This window comes from Bos indicus, chromosome 21, assembly GCF_029378745.1.
Source record: "Bos indicus isolate NIAB-ARS_2022 breed Sahiwal x Tharparkar chromosome 21, NIAB-ARS_B.indTharparkar_mat_pri_1.0, whole genome shotgun sequence".
Taxonomy (NCBI): Eukaryota; Metazoa; Chordata; class Mammalia; order Artiodactyla; family Bovidae; genus Bos; species Bos indicus.
The window spans coordinates 22,946,898-22,962,503 of NC_091780.1; the positions used below are offsets into that span (position 1 = coordinate 22,946,898).

Sequence of the window (15,606 nt, forward strand, 5' to 3'; positions counted from 1 at the left end):
ATATATTTGCTTATATTTAATTTTTTTTTTTTGACTGTGCAGCACAGCGTGGGAGATCTTAGTTCCCCGACCAGGGGTTGAACCCAAGCCACCTACATTGGCAGTGTGGACTGGACTGCCAGGGAAACCCTCTATCTGCTTCTTTTTTAAAGCAAATCTCTTCCTTTTAAAAATATATTTTTATCTTTCCCCTAATATTTTATTAGTTTGAAAAATTTCAAACATATAGCAAAGTTGAAAGAATTCTCACGTGTGTACCCACCACCAAGATTCTATAGGCAACACTTGCCTTCGTTTGCTTTATCATTCTCTGTCCACCCAGAAATCTGTTTTATTTTTGGAGCCATTTCCAAGTAAGTTGCATACATCAATATACTTAACTCCTAAACACTTCACTATGTATATCACCTAGAATTCAAAATTTGTCTCTTTTTTTTGACAAATGTGTATGCTTATGTAATGCAGAATCTCTGTCAGGATACAGAATATTACTGTCACCCCAGAAAGTTCTCTGTGCTCCTTCTCCATTCCTAACCCTACCCATCAGCAACCACAGTTCTTATATTTTTTTCCATTATAAAGTATTTTTGCCTATTCTAGGCTTCATAGAGATAGAGCCTTGAATGTATTCTTTTGTCTAAGGCTTCAGCATAGTATTTTTGAGACTCATCTGTGTCGCATGGGTCAGTAGGTGGCTCCTTCTTGCTGAGTCGTACTCTGTTGTGTGACTAGATCACAGCTCACGTACTCATTCTCTTGTCAGTGGATGCTAGGCCTGCATTCCATTTTCGGCTATTAAGAGTACAGCTGCTATGAATATTTTGGTATAAATTACTACGTGGGCATGTACTTTCATCTTTCTTGGGTTAATGTCAAGAAGTGGAATTGCTGGGTCATAGGATAGCTATTATCTATTATGTTTAGCTTTCTAAGAAACTGCTTGACCTTTCTTCAGGGTTCCCCAGTTTCACCTTCCCACTAACAGAGTATAATGAAAGTTTGGTTGGTCTACATCCTTGCCCCAGTTTGGTGTTATCAGTCTTAATTTTAGCCATTCTGGTGGGTGTGTAGTGATATGTCCTTGTGGTTTTGATTTTCATTTCCTTGATGGCTAATCATTTTGTGAATGTTTTCATGTGTTAATTGTTTATATAACTTCCTTTTTTGAAGTTTTCATTTTAACAGTATATTAAAAGGAAATATAAATGTGTCATCACGGTTTCTGGGTTCTGTTGTTCAGTCGCTAAGTCACCTCCGACTCTCTGGCCACCCCATGGATTGTAGCCCGCCAGTCTCCTCTGTCTATAGGATTTCTTGGGCAAGAATACTGGAGTAGGTTGCCATTTCCTTCTCCAAGGGATCTAACTGTCCCAGGGATTGAACCCAATGCTTCCTACATTGGCAGGTGGATTCTTTACCGTTGAGCCACCAGGGAAGCCCAAATGAGAAAGTCTCCTGTTTGCACTAAATAAGTTACTCAAAGCATTTACCTGGAAGGAAAAGGGTGATAAATTCAAGTAGGTTAAAATAAAGAACTTCTCAGCAAAAGAGAGTGAAAAGGAAGGAAACCATAAACTGAAAGATGACATTTGCAACACCTAATACCAATGAAGGATTAGTATTCAGAATATATATAGAACTCCTACAATAGGTAAGAAAAAGTTTAATTGAAAAATAAGCAAAGACTTGGACAAGGAGCTCATTAAAGAGGAAACCAAATGGCCAATAAATGTGTGAAAAATGTCAGCCTCATTGGAGAAATGCAAATTAAAACCACAATGAAATAACATTTTATACCCACCAAATGGGCAAATGTTTAAAAGCCTTACAGTATTTTAACTTTTTATTTTGTACTGAGGTATAGCTGATTAACAGTGTTGTGACAGTTTCAAGTGAACAGTGAAGTGACCCAGCCATACATACACACATATCCATTCTCCCTCAGATCTCCCTCCCGTCCAGGCCACCACTCAGCACTGAGTAGAGTTTCACGTGCTATACAACAGGTCCTTGTTGGCTGTCCATTTCAAACCCATCAGTGTGTGTGTGTGTGTCCGAAACTCCCCAATTAACCCTGCCCCCCATGCCTCCCTCCACCCCGGCAACCATAAATTTGTTCTCCAAGTCTGTGGGTCTCTTTCTGTTTTTAAAGTTTATTTGTATCATTTCTTTTTAGATTATACATGTAAGGGATGTCATACGATATTTCTCCTTCACTGTCTGACTTATTTCGCTCAGTATGACAGTCTCTAGATTCAATCCATATTGGTGCAAATAGCATTATTCCATTTTTTTTTAATGGCTGAGTAATACTCCATTGTATTTATGTACCACATCTTGTTTATCCATCCCTCTGTTGGTGGATGTTTAGGTTGCTTCCGTGTCTTCTAAAAACCTGACAGTATTTTTGAGGAATTCTTCAACAGTGTAAGTAAAAGTGTAAATCAGTTCAACTGCTTGGAAAACCATTGTCATTACCAAGGAGAGCTAAACATGCGACCCTGTGACCTGGCAGTTTTAACCCTAGAAATACATGTGTGCTGAGATATGGATAAGAATGTTCATAGGTGCATTGCTTTTATTGATAATAGCAACCTTTTTGATAAAACACAAGTATCCCTCAGCAACATAATGGATGAATAAGTTGTACTGTGCAAAAGAATGCTTTTCAGCTTTGAAAATGAATGGCTTAACATGGAACTCAGTGTTATGTGCCAGCCTGGACGGCAGTGGGGATTGGGGGAGAATGGATACATGTGTGTGGCTGAGTCCCTTTGCTGTTCACCTGAAACTATCACATTGTTAATTGGCTACACCCTAATACAAAAGAGAAAGTTCAAAGTTCAGGGAAAACGAGCAAAAAAATGAATGGCTTATAGCTTATAGCTACCGGTGTCAACATAGACCAGTCTCAAAACAATGTTGAAAGAAAACTTAGAGAAGACTTTGTAAAGTGTGACCCTTTTAAAGATTAATAGCTAAGCAGTATATTATGTAGGAATGTATGTGATATGCACATGCATATTATATTAAAACTGTAAAGAAAACCCAGAGAAATAATTACTATAAAATTCAGTTAGGCAGAGAAAGTTTATTTTACAGACTGAAATGATTGGCAGGTTGATTTGAGTGCCTCCTACAGAAGATCTGGAGCCAAGCAGGAGGCCCTGCCCTCAGGACAGTAGTAGTCTTCCCTGGAAAGGTGGGGCCTGTGACCTGGAAGTGAGGGTGGCGCCTGAGGGGTGGAGTGGGTGTTCAGGGAACAGGCAGGATCTTGGTCTGGGCCCATCATCGGTGCAGAGGGCGGAAGGCGGGAGGGGCTTGGCCTGCCTGGGGCTTGGCTCAGAAGACCCGAGGACTTGGGTGGGTAGAGAGTTGACTGTTCCACAGGCAGTGAGGAGTTGACCAGGGGCAGGAGGGGAGGCTTGAAAGCCAGGATGAGGCGTTTGGAGTCCATCCTCTGAACCTCAGCATTTTCATTTTCAACACTGTGGTTGCAGGATGAATATATTATATGAAGTTTTAGGAGGAAGATGCACTGACGCTGGAGGTGGGGCGTGTCTCGGGGCTGTGGTGCTGGGCCAGGCGCAAGGTGTGGTGCAGTGCTCTGGGAAGGGAGGCAGGGCCTGCCCGCCAGCCGGCTGGGGAGTGGAGTGGGTTCAGCGGGTGAGGGGTGAGGGTGAGGGGTGAGGGGCGGTGCAGACGGGGTCTGCAGCTCAGGACTGATGGCCTGCCTCCGTTTGTACTGTGCTGTCCAGGTGACTGGCTGCTGGTTTTTAAAAATGGAAATATAGTTGGTTTGCACTGTTGTGTTGGTTTGCACTTTGTGTTGCTTTCCACTGTATTAGTTTCTGGGGGACAGCAAAGTGAACAAGTTTATATATATATCCTTTTTCATTGTAGTTTATTACAAGTTAGTGGATATAGTTCCCTGTGCTATATAGTAATAGGACCTTGTTTATTTTATATGTAGTAGTTTGTATCTGCTAATCCCAAACTCCAGATTTATCCCTCCCCTCTTTCCCCTTTGGTAACAAGAAATTTGTTCTCTTGGACTGTGAATCTCAGAATTGTTTCTCTCCATGGAAATCTTCATTAAAAGGGGAAAGATTTATTTGATCTGAAGAGAAATCAGATTATACTGAGTGCAGTTTTTATCCATTATCTCATTTGATGTTCTCCAAACTCCTGTGAAGTAGAAAGGACAGTGTTATTTTCCCTGTTGAAGACCTAAAAGAAGCAGAACTTTAAAGAGATCAAATGACTTGCCCAAGGTCGTGGTAACTTATTTCAGCAGCAGGTTCTTGTAATAGCATAGGGTAGAAGCCAGAGGAAAGAGAGGCTGGGGAGTTTTTAGAAAAGCCTTTCTTGTCTCGTGGTTCTGGATTTATTTCATAAGTGTTTACATATATATTACCATATGTAAAATAGATAGCTAATAGGAAGTTACTCTATAACACAGGGAGCTCAACCCAGTGCTCTGTGACAGCATGGAGGGGTGGGAGGGAGGCTCAAGAGGGAGAGGACGTGTGTATACTTAGAGCTGACTGACATTGTAGTACGGCAGAAACCAACACAATATTGTAAAGCAGTTACCCTCCAATTAAAAGTGAAATAGAAAACAAAAAACCCCACAAACCAAAACAAGAAAAGTAAGCTTTTATTTTTCTCATTACAAAAGTAATATTCTTCTTAGAAAACTTGCAAAAGGACATGGATCACTTGAATTGCATAATCAGGAGATAGATAACGCGTAAATTGGTGGTGTTGCCTTGCATTCATGTAGATTAATTAAAATATTTCTTGATAGTTTTATTCTTTACTTGTTCTTTATTAGTTCTAGGAAACACTTAGCTGTTCTTTGGATTGGTGCTCTTCCATTCCTCACTCCCCTTCTGCAGCTTGCTCCCACTATGGGAGTTAGGCACATCTTTGTGCTGTATTTCTTTACTACTTGTGCTTCCCCATCTCTGTGCTGGCATCTGTAAAGGTTTTTGAACTCTCTTAGCTCACTGAGTCATTCCTCAGGGTCTGCTCAGCTATCTAGTCCATTGAGTTTTTAAATGCTGCAGTTTCTGTGTTCAAGATTTATGGTGTGTGCTTTTTATAACTGCTAATTCATGGTTTTCTTTCTTTTTTGGTTAGAGCATACTCTGTTATCTTTTTGAGTATATTAATTACATATGCTTTGAAGTCCTATTCTGAATGCTGTTTATTTAAACATTTTTTGACGTATAAATGCAGTTAGCAAAGTATATAGAATCTTAAAGAGTGTGGCTTGATTGAATTGTACCCATATATGCTACATATAATGACCACCCAGACCAGGAGGGAATATTCCAGCACTCCAGAGGACTGCCTTGTGGCTATTGACTATTATTTAGTATTTCTAATATTTCTAACATTTCATTAGACACTATGTCAAAATTCTTGAAGGAATTTTGCAGTGAACACTTGTATACCCCAAACTCCTGTATTTTATGGTAGCATTTTACTCTACTTGCATATATGTTGCATCATATATGTTCTTTACTGTACTTTATCATATATGCTCATCCATCTGTTTCCATGGGTTCTACCTCTGGGGATTCAACCATTGAGGGTGTGAGAGGGGGTGATAGGGGAAATCTAGAAAGTTCCAAAAAGCAAAACTTGAATTTGCCTTGTGGTAATGATTTACATATCCTTTACATTGTGTTTCCAGCAATTTATGTAACATTTACATAGTATTAGGTAGTATAAGTAATCTAGAAGCCATTCAAAGTACAAGCATACAGAAGGCTGTACTTAGGTTATGTGTAACTTCGGTGCCTCTCATATAAGGGACTTTTGCATCCATGGGCTTGGTATCTGAGGGAGTCTTGAAAGCAGTGCCCACAGAAACCAGGAGACAAGCGTGTGTCAGTCTCTGTCGTCTCTACTTCCTTTTCCTTTGATGCATTTTATTTTATTTTTTTTTCCTTTGATGCATTTTAAAGTAATTGCAGACATCTGTACTTTGCCTATGGAGGAGGAAATGGCACCCCACTCCAGTGTTCTTGCCTGGAGAATCTCAGGGACGGGGGAGCCTGGTGGGCTGCCGTCTGTGGGGTCGCACAGAGTCGGACACGACTGAAGCAACTTAGCAGCAGCAGCAGCAGCAGCAGCAGACTTTGCCTAAAATATTGCAGTGTGTATATCATTAATTAGTCCAGTATTTAGATTTTTCTTTTGAGATAAAATTTATATGCAGTCAAATGCATAAACATTTATTGTGCATTTGCTGAGTTTTGACAGATGCATACATTTATCTGTGTAAGTCAAACCTCTGTCAAGGTTAGAATATTGTCTTTCCAGAAAGTTCACTCTTGCTCCTTCCCAGGCTCTTTTCCTGCCATCCTTGCAACCACCTTTTCATTTTTTTCCCCACCACAGATGAGCTTTGTCTGTTTAAGAGTTTCGCAGTAAGTGGAAGTATGTAGTATACAATCTTTTATATAATATTTCTTTCACTTCGCATTATGTTTTTGAGATTCATCTGTTTCACGTATGAGTGATTCATAGTACTGTGACTATTAACTTTTTTGTTTGGGTCTTTGTTGCTGCGCCGTGCTTCTCTAGTTGCTGGGAGCCAGGGCAGCTGTTTGCTGTGGTGTGTGGGCTTCTGATTGAGGAGGCTTCTCTTGCTTCAAGCACAGGCTCTAGGTGCGTGGGCTCAGCATTTGCGGCACACGGGCATTGTTGCCCTGAGGCATGTGCAGTCTTGCTGGATCAAGGATGGAACCCGTGTCCCCTGCATTGGCAGGCGGATTCTTACCTATTGCACACCAGGAAGTCCCATGACTGTTAACTTTTAAAGGCTCATGATCCACATTGTTAACTTGCCCTCCAGAAAGATGTGATCAAATTTTAATATCACAGGAGTATATGATAGTGCTTCTTAGGCTTTCAACAATCCGATTGTGGGAGAGTGATATTTTGTATTGGTATTTTAGTTATAATTTATTTCATTTATGGTTACCTTTTTATTTTCCAAGTGTGTTTTGAACACTTGAACTTTGCCTTCACTGAATTTATGTCTGTTGCCTATTTCTCTGGGTTTTAGAATTTAAAAAATTTTATAAGAGCTTTCTAATGTGTTTGGGAATTAAGTTTTGATCACTCATGCTTATTGCATATCTTTTTCTCTAGTCTTTTTCTCTTTACTGAATATTTTATTTTTAAAATTGTAAACATTTTATATTTTTGTGAAATCAAATCTATACTCTTCCTTTTATGTTTTTTCCTATTTGCTTTATACAACATCCTATCTTACTACAGAGGCAGTACAGAGTATGGAAAATTAGCTAGTGCCTCCACAGCTAGAGATCACTTACTATAACATGTTAGTACATGTCCTTCCAGATTCTTTATCTCCCCCTCCATCTCCTTCTCCTTCTCCCCCTCCCCTGTCTCCCTGTCCTCCCCCCATCTATCTTTGTATATAATTACATTTTTCCACTGAAATTAGATTACACAGTACATAATGGTTTTTAAAAAAAATTATAAAGTATACATAACATTTACCAGTTTAATCACTTTTAAGTGTACAATTGAGTGGCATTAAGTACATTCACATTTTTCTACAGTCTCCACCTCTGTCAACCTCTAGAACCCTTTGATCTTCCAAAGCTAAAACTTCAGACGTTAAACTCCTCATTTCCTCCTCCCCAGCCTCTGGCAACCACCATTCCCTTTGGACTACCCTAGGTCCCTCATGTAAGTGGAACCATAGAGCACATACTTTGTCACTGTCTGATTTCACATAATACAGTGTCTTCAGGGTTCATCCATGTTGTAACATGTATCAGAGTTTCGTTTCTAGGGCTGAATAATATCCCATTGTATGCACACACCACATTTAGTTTATCCGTTCATCCATTGATGAACACTTGGATTGCTTCTGCGTCCGGGTTATTGTGAATAACGCTGCATACAGACATGGGTATACATATCTATGAATTCCTGCTTTCAATTCTTTTGGGGCGTGAACTTGCTGGATCATACAGTAATTCTGTTTCTAATCTTTTGAGGAACCACCATAAGTACATACTGTTTGGCAATAGACTTTTTGCAGCCAGTAATCTGCATATTTCCATTTCAGTAATTTGTTTTATCTAATAGCTGTATCATACCATACCAATATCCCCAGTGATCCCAGAAATGTCTCCTGCATTGCATCTGCTTCTCATGACCCTTACCTTGCTTTTAAACTAGCCTGCCCATCCCCACCTTTTACATTACACTGAGTTGTTGAAGAGACCTGACCACTTCCTTGGTCCTGATTTCTGGATTCATCTTACTGGTTCCTTCTTTTCCCCTCTATCTGCTGTATTTCCTATAAACTAGAAATCACATCCAACATGGATTAAAGTTAGATGTTTTGGGTTAGGCTGTATCATTGGCAAGTCACAAATCACATCAGAAAATACACGATGTCCTGTTGGCCCACCATTACAGATGCTCAGATTGACTGCTGGGTTAGGGTGATGACCATCTGATTACTCCACTAGAACTTGTAGATTCTCTTCATATGACTAGAAGGTGACCTTGTGGCCCTTGGCATAATATAGATGTGTGTGTGTGTGTGTTTAAAGTGTATCTGTCTATTTATTGATTTGGCTGTGCCCCAGGGCATTTGTGACTTTAGTTCCCCAATGGGGGATCAGCCTGCACCCTCTTCGGCGAAGTGTGGAGTCTTAACCACTGGACCCCCAGGGAAGTGCCTACAAATGTTTAATTCACCATAAGCTGTTCACCTAAGCTTTCTCTTTCTCCCTGCCTCCCTTCCTTTATAGCACCACTTGATAATCCTTATCTAAAGTAACAGTTCTCCCTGGTATTAGGAAATGATGTTTCCCAATTCATTTTACTTTTCCATGAAGTAGTTAGTGTTCTTCTGTAAAGCAGAAGTTTCTTCAACAGTTAGGCCTGTCACTACTATAAGATACAGTTCCTATTGGAAAGGTATAAGTATAAGGTATAAGTGCTTGATTTTTCCCTTTAACAGTTTTAATAGTAAGGAGTTGGTGCCTCAAATGGTAATGAATGTGTTGGGTTTTAAAATATTACTTTTAGGGCTTCCCTGGTGGACATAACTCTCCAAAATAGTCATTATTCCAGCATCTTTTTATGTGGATGATTATTTTTATTCGCAGTTGATTTATACTCTCACCTTTATCATATCTTTGCACTATTTTTAATTACCTATACTTACTCGCCCTGTTACAGCACTGACTTCATTTTTATAGCTTTATATGTTTTAATAGTGTCTGATAAGGTTAAGAAGAAGAAGGCTGAGCGCCAAAGAATTGATGCTTTTGAACTGTGGTGTTGAAGAAGACTCTTGAGAGTCCCTTGGACTGCAAGGAGATCCAACCAGTCCATTCTGAAGGAGATCAGCCCTGGAATTTCTTGGAAGGAATGATGCTAAAGCTGAAACTCCAGTACTTTGGCCACCTCATGCAAAGAATTGACTCATTGGAAAAGACTCTGATGCTGGGAGGTATTGGGGGCAGGAGGAGAAGGGGACGACAGAGGATGAGATGGCTGGATGGCATCACTGACTCGATGAATGTGAGTCTGAGTGAACTCTGGGAGTTGGTGATGGACAAGGAGGCCTGGCATGCTGCGATTGATGGGGTCGCAAAGAGTCGGACACAACTGAGCGACTGAACTGATAAGGTTAATCCTTTTTCTTATTATGCCCCATTAAAGAAAGCTTCCTTAACCCATTCTTCTCTATCCTTCCATATCAATTTTAGAATGATTTTGTTCTACTCTCAAATTTGGGGGAGATTTTGTTTGTATTGGAGTTAGTGAGTGCAAGTCACTCAGTCATGTCTGATTCTTTGTGACACCATGGATTGTAGCCCACCAGGCTCCTCTGTCCATGGAGTTTTCCATGCAAGAATACTGGAATTGTTTGCCATTCCCTTCTCCAGGAGATCTTCCTAACCCAGGGGTCGAACCCAGGTCTCCTGCATTATAGGCAGACTTTTACCGTCTGAGCCAACAGGGAAGCCTGTATTGGAGTTAAATCCACTGTAATTTGAGAAGAATCGGTAGCTTTATAGGATTCTTCTGTCATAAGTATGAATTTATTATTCATTTATCTTTAAATATTTTAATATGGGTCTCATTCCTTTTTATTAATAGGATAATTCTGTTGTAGCCAGAATCTTCATTAAATCTACTATTTCAATTAGATGAAATATATTGATGTTACCTAATTTAGTAAACAATTGTGTAGTTTCTCAGTTGATTGTCTTTTGTTGTTGTGAAATATATGAATTTTAACTGTATAGTGTCTTGGGTTTTTGAGGTAAATGTTCACGTTATTAGCTGACTGATGGTTTTGTGTTTTCCTTTGTAAAAGTAATACTTCATCTCTTGTTTTCTTATTGGCTTGGAGTTTCAGAACTTTGTTAAATAATAATGGTGTTAATGTGCATCTTCGTTTTATCCTGATGTTAATAGCAACATGTCTCGTTCTTCACCCTGAGCTGTGATATTTGCTTTTGGTTTTAAGACAATATGCTTCAAGATATTTGTACATAATATATTAGTAACTCCTTGCATTCTTTGTTCTTATGCATGCATAGGAAATTTTACATTAAAAAAATTGTTTTTTGCTATTTTTTTTTAATTGAAGTATAGTTGATTTAATCTTCCCTGGTGGCTCAGACAGTAAAGAATCTACCTGCAATGCAGGAGACTGGATTTGATCCCTGGGTCGGGAGGCTCCGCTGGAGAAGGGAATGGCAACCCACTCCAGTATTCTTGCCTGGAGAATTCCATGGACAGAGGAGTCTGGTGGTCTACAGTACAGTCCATGGGGTCGCAAAGAGTCAGACACAACTGAGCAACTAACACACACACACACACACACACACACACACACAGAATTGATTTACAGTTTTCAGGTGTACACCAAAGTGATTCAGTTATATATATATATAGCCTTTCCAAATTTTTTTCCATTATAGAGTATTATGGGATATTGCATATAGTTCCCTATGCTATACAGTAGGTCCTCGTTGTTTATAATTTTATATATAGTAGTGTGTATCCATTGAATCAATTTTTAAATGTAAATTTTAAGCAGGTACTTTGTACAGTTTTATATCCTGACTTTTAAATTTAATAATAAATTGAAACTGTAGTCGATCCTTGGTTATCTTTTTTTTTTTTTTTAAAGATCCGTGGTATCTTCAGGAGATTGATTCCAGGACCCCAGTGGTTTGCCAAAGTCCGTGGATGCTCTAGTCCCTTGTATAAAATAGTATAGCACAGTGGGCCCTGTGTACCTGTGGGTTCTCTACATGTGGGTACAGAGAGCTCACTGCATTTTCCCATGTCATTAAAAGTTATTCAAAACCTAATTTACATGGCAGCGCTGTGCTGCCGTGTCGATCTTAAGTTTTTATGCATATCTGTGATCATTTTATTAGGGTTTATTTTTAGATGGAGAATCTATTATTTTTGAGTCTTGATTTAAAAACAATTCTGGTACAGCACGTTTTAAGACCTTTTGGGGAGTCTGTAATGAAAAAGCATTGTGTTTTTTGTAAAATTTTTATTTATGAATTTGGCCAGATAAATTACATTTACGTATCGAAATCTTTCATTTTGTTAGAATTTTATTACTTAGTGAGATGTTTAACTTTACTCTTGCCAAGCTTCCATTTTATGGAGGAGGAAATGGCATAGTGTACTCTGCTGCTGTTGCTGCTGCTGCTAAGTCGCTTCAGTCGTGTCCGACTCTGTGTGACCCCATAGACGGCAGCCCACCAGGCTCCCCCATCCCTGGGATTCTCTAGGCAAGAACACTGGAGTGGGTTGCCATTTCCTTCTCCAATGCGTGAAAGTGAAGTCGCTCAGTCGTGTCCGACTCTTCGAGACCCCATGGACTGCAGCCCACCAGGCTCCTCCATCCATGGGGTTTTCCAGGCAAGAGTACTGGAGTGGGGTGCCATCGCCTTCTCCGTCTAGCGGTTTGATTGTATCAGAAGCAAAAAAGAAATCAAACACGTGGAATTTCTGATATCATTTGGGTATCAGAATTTGGATATTGTTAATGGAGTTGCGTATTGCGGAATGGTTCTGTATTCATTTTAATGTCATGTACAGATATCTGTCTTTCTCTCTCTTTTAATTTTTAAATTGAAGGATAGTTGCTTTACAGATACCTGTGTCTTTGTTCTCTTTATACCTGTGTATTTATTCGCTTTTAACTCATACGTTTGGACTTGGAGTTGGCATGCAGGGAACCTACAGTATTTATGTAGTCATTCAATACGTACTTGACCAGCTCTCTTTACTGCCCTAACATTTGTAGGTAAAAGCAGAAGGTTTTGTTTCTTTTTCTTCCCGAAGCGCTGAAGTCATGTCTTTTTGTTATTCTAGCATTAAGAAATAGTCTTTAAAAGCCAGAGATTCCAAGTGAAGTGAGCTGCAGTGAAGCCTTGCCTGGGATGAAGGTGTGCATGAGGTTTGGTCAGCCTGGCAGTGAGTCGAGCAGTGTTATCAGAGGCTCAGAACACTCTTATGGGGACACCTGGTAGGTGACAGTATGAGCCAACATACACTCACTTTTAATACTCAAAAAAGTCAGTCAGTACTTCTACGAGACTCTGATCTCCAGTGAGATTAGTTTTCAGAGGCTGATTTGGAAGTGTTTTAGAGGTCTTCTGGTCTCATTTCTCCCCAGTGTAGGAATTTCCGCCTCAACTTTCCATCTCCATGAAGAACTCTGGTTTGGTGAGTTGGCATGATGGTCCCTGATTCTTTATTGGACCACGAGGTATTGGATCATAACAAAGTCTTGCTTCATTCAGGCCACATTTACGTAGAGCTCCCTGTGCACCAGGGTCTGCAGTAGGCATGGCAGTAACGCGAGACGAGTGCTCGTAGCCCCCACTTTAGGGTACACGTGCCAGGGAACTGGCTTGCCTCTGTTTGTGTCTTCCCAACCCTTGATTCTCCAGTGCTTGTCCAGAAATCTGAACATACCTCTTGCAGTGATACAGTCAAAGAGGAGAGGGAATTGGCATCAGACTTGGGTTTGCATTCTGGTGTTGGTACTCAGCTGGGACAAGCTGTGTCACTTGTCCGTGAACCACAGTTCCTCATAGTTGAAACAAGTGTTGGAGAGAAGGCGTGGAAAGATACTTGTCAGGCACCATAAACGTGACAGACTTTTCTGGTGTCTGTTTGCTTATGGATCAGAATTGCATTTTCTCACCAGTGGGTTAGGAGAGTAGGAAGCTGTTACGGTCCTTTCGGTGCTGCTGAATATACAGATAATGGAAAAATAAACAGCGGTGCCGTGGTTTGCTGGCCTGTAAACCAAAAAACAGTTTTCAGTGCCAAAACCTGTGTTTGTTTTGAGAGGCTAAGGATATTTATGCCTCAGATCCCAAATGGATCTCCCGGGTACTCCCGGGTCATCACACAGCTTTGGTTTGGGGTCACTTGTTTATATGGCTAGCTTTGCTACAGTGTGAAAGCTTGCTTACTGTGCTCGGTTTCTGCTGGAATAGAATCGTGTAGGCTGGCCGGAGGGGGTCTCTGGTCAGGGCTAGAGGGCTTTGACCTTACTCTTCCAGTGGGCAGGCGCTAGCCAGTTGCAGCAGCACTCCTGACCCCTGGCTAGGCTCTAGAAAGCCCTGTGGGCCTGACACTCTTGCTGGGCCCCTGTTCTTCCCCACCAGGTTGCTTTGGAGTTGGGGGTTTTTGATGGGTGTCCTGAGGGCTTTGCCCCCTCCCAGTGTTCTTAGCCTTCTCCACATCTCCAAGTTTCCAGAGAAGCGGGCCCCACATGCAGATGTCTGGAGGCAGAAGTTCAGAGGAGGTGCAGAGGGGTCGTGCCATTCTCTGCCTCAGACCCTCTGTGGCTGCCCACTGCCCATTCCTTTCCATGACCTCAACACCCATCCTCCTCTAGCTTCATCCCATGCCTTTACAGACTGAACGCTTCAAGCTCTTCCTTGTACTTCCAGGGACTTAATAAACTGTGCAGTTTCCAGAAAAGCACTCTGCTGAGAATTTCTCCCCAACTTAATCAGCAGAGAGAGCAAAAATAACTTTGAAGGCAGAGCTCTATGAAGGAAGTAGGTGATTGTCATAGGAAGCATCTTATGTCTGGAACAAGTACCCTCAAATTTTTGTGTTTGTGAAATTCCCTTGTGGGGAAGGGAAGACAAGCCTAAGATGGGATGAAGGGTTCAAATGGTCAAGATCACGCATGCTCAGAAGATGGATGAGGTCCCCATGGGCAGGTCTGAGGCTGCATTTGTGTCCCTGCCGCCCCCAACCCTGCTATCTCACTGTGGCTCCTGGGGGCCCAGGGAGTTGAAGGAGATTGGAGAGAACAGATACCCTGGCGGACAGAGGGGCATGCTGGTGTCTGATACAGTGCATCCTTGCTCACCTCCCAGAGAGCCTGAGGTGGTTGCTATCCTTAGTGGGCACCTGAAGTTGTCCCTTCCTTACAGATGGAAAGAGCGTCAGGATTTGATGGTGTGCTGTGACGGTGGGGTAGTGTGGGACAGACGTGTTTTCTTCTGTGGTCAGTGTGGTGCCTGCTTTCACCTGGCTTGATCCACCTTGACTTGCTTGGGGGTCACTAACAGCCGTCAGCTGATGTTGACGGAGCGTAACAGTAACGCACATGTTGACTGCTCACTGCATCCCAGGTGTTGTTCCAAGTGCTTCATGTGCATTAACTCATTTAATCCTCAAGGAAACCCAGTGGGCTTGGTGTTATCCTAAAGGCTCCCCTGTAGGAGTAAGAAAACCGAGGCAAATGGGAGGTTTAAAACACTTTCCCCGAGGTTTCCTGGCCGGAAGCTGGCAGCACTTGGGTTAAACCCCAGTGCCCTGGTTTCTGATTCCGCACTTGTCATTGCTATACTTGTGTGCTTTTCATTTCACTTTAGGAGATCTGTGAGATGTTGTGAACTTTTTTGTCTTAGCTCTTGAGGCAGTTTTGCTGATTATATTAGTCAGGGTTTTGTTTTTTTTCTTTTCAGTTTTTTATTTTGTATTGCGGTAGAGCTGATCAACAGTGTTGCGACAGTTTCAGGTGAACAGCCAAGGGACTGAGCCATACACGTATGTGTATCCATTCTTCGCAAAACTCCCCTCGCATCCAGGCTGCCACATAACACTGAGCAGAGTTCTCTGTGCTGTACAGTAGGTCCTCGCTGGTTATCCATTTTAAATATAGCAGTGAGTACATGTCCATCCCAAACTCCCTAACTAGCCCTTTCCCCTATCCTTCCCTCCTGGAAACAGTTAGTTTGTTCTCTAAGCCCGTAAGTCTCTTTCTGTTTTGTAAGTAAGTTCATTGTATCATTTCTTTTTTAACTCCACATATAAGGGATGTCATACTATACTTCTCCTTCTCTGACTCACTTCATTCGGTATGACACTCTCTAGGTCCATCCATGTTGCTGCAAATGGCGTTATTGCATTCTTTTTAATAGCTGAGTAATATTCCTTGTATAGATGTACCATATCTTCTTTATCCCTCCTTCCGTAAATATCCGTTTAGGTTGCTTCCATGTCTTGGCTCTTGTAAAT

At 41.2% G+C, this 15,606-nt stretch overlaps 1 protein-coding gene and 1 non-coding gene across 4 annotated transcripts in view; one reads left to right on the forward strand and one right to left on the reverse strand.

The window, feature by feature from the left end:
- Positions 1–15,606, forward strand: part of PDE8A (phosphodiesterase 8A) — a 147,427-nt gene that overhangs the window by 8,075 nt on the left and 123,746 nt on the right. The gene's annotated exons all lie outside the window — the stretch shown is intronic.
- On the reverse strand, positions 4,021–4,140 carry LOC139178512 (U5 spliceosomal RNA). Its single transcript, XR_011562896.1, has one exon. It is a non-coding gene; the product is annotated as a U5 spliceosomal RNA (small nuclear RNA).